The sequence below is a fragment of the Podarcis liolepis genome, assembly GCF_965112155.1.
Source record: "Podarcis liolepis genome assembly, chromosome: 11".
NCBI lineage: Eukaryota > Metazoa > Chordata > Lepidosauria > Squamata > Lacertidae > Podarcis > Podarcis liolepis.
Window position 1 is genome coordinate 48419976 of NC_139565.1, and position 1842 is coordinate 48421817.

At 46.1% G+C, this 1842-nt stretch overlaps 1 long non-coding RNA gene across 1 annotated transcript in view; it reads right to left on the bottom strand.

Moving 5' to 3' along the window:
- Positions 1–1842, bottom strand: part of LOC310689107 — a 50766-nt gene that overhangs the window by 40096 nt on the left and 8828 nt on the right. The gene's annotated exons all lie outside the window — the stretch shown is intronic.

Below are 1842 nucleotides of genomic sequence, written 5' to 3' on the forward strand. Positions count from 1 at the left end.
GGAGCATGATTTGTGTTCTCATCCTGAAGCAAAGTTATTAACCCGAGGTAATATTTCTGGGTTAGCAGAGTCTGTTACATGAAGTGTATGTAACCTGAAGTGTATGTAACCTGAGGTACCACGGTACAAGACAGCTTCTTATGTTCCTTTGATGCACCACTAATATGCTTCTGCTTGGGTTCCAAACTCTGGCAGAGTATGGCTGTACTGGAGGCCTCCAATAGTGTAAAACCTGTCACCTGCCCGGCTACTGAGCAACACTTGTCCCACATCCACCAGCTCATCAGCTGGCTAAGAATGCTCTTGGTAATTTTGAAAAAGAGCAACATATTGCTTATGCATTCCAATGGTTAAAACTTTCTTTTCCTCCTTGCTGTAATCCCATTTCCTTCCTCTTTCAGTTTTAATAGTATGTGAAAGTGTTCCTTTTTTTAATAAAACCATTAAGATAGATGATCACAGGGATACAGAAAATGAAGGTTAATTGTGCAATCTTCTCCCCTTGGTTTTAAGCCAACGGATCACTTTTTTGAGCTCCACCTTTGCTTGGTTGATATTTGTTTAACTTCGGTAGGCAGTTTTAAAAAGAATTATGAGCAAATGACCTATGGCATACATTTCTCTTCGCTCCAGAATGTTGGCAGACTTTCTTTTTATCACCGTAACTATGGCAAGTTACAGCTTCAATTTGTTCTGGCCTTTTAGATCGTGAAGTGGCATTTTTCACCCAGCCCAGATTTAGTCACCTTTTAAATCACCAGCAGGGTTGTTGAATGTGTGCTTTGTTTATAGCATGGAAGATATAATTAAACTGAACACATTTTCTGGATTCTAGCCACAATGTTTTTTTTCTTTAAAATCAAAGCAGACCAACTTAGTTGGTCTCTAAGGTGCTACTGGAAGGAATTTTTATCTTGTAAAAATAGCTCTTAGGTAGGAAATGTACAGTGCTAATAAACTGGTGCTTGGCTGTTGCTTATGATAAATGTATACTTTTATTGTGTCTGGAAATATATGTCCACGGGATTTTTTTAAAAAAATATCAAAACGAGTTTTGTACACTGTTCCTGCAAGTAACTCATGGTTCCACACACCCTTGCGCACCATCAGCCAATTTGTGGGATAGCACTGCTGGCTCCTAGATTTTGCATAGCCTCCAAACAGCCCACCCACCCTAGGCTTGGTGTATTTCAGTGATCCTTTATGTCGGTCCTGGCTTTCAGGGCTGGAAGGGATTTGCTTCAATCACAATTGGCTCTGGGTTGTGAGCGTCTCCCTCCTTCTTTCAGTGAACAGCCTCCCTTCTCCGTGTGTGAAGCCCTGCAGAGCTGCTGCCAGTCCGTGCGTGCAATACTGTACTGAGTTAGATGATAGACCAAGGAAGATCAATATTTTGTATAAAGACGGCAGCTTCCGGCAGGAAGGTGGAACTGGACAGCTCACGGCGCCCACCGGCCGCCTTCGCCTCTCCCAATCTTCCCCGTTTTATTATTTTCCTAACTACGGAACGTTCTCCGCCGGCGCGCTCTGGACAAGGGCATTTCCTATTGGTCAATCGCGGCGGGAGGCGCTCGAGCCCGTTTCGTGCCCCGCGCGGCTAATAATGTCGCACCGAGGAGCCATCAACCAATGGGCGTTTTCTGGATTGGGCGACGGCTGCGCAGGCGCAGAAAGCGAGACGACGTCGAAGGCCCGTATTGGACCTGCCGGGCTTTAGAACGCGTGGGAGCGCGATGTTTTACTTCTGTGGCAAAAACGGGGAGGGGGGGAGAGAGCGAGAGACAGCGGGCTCGCGGCGCCTGCGCACAGTGTCCCTTCCCTCCCGCTCACTAACACCCCCTC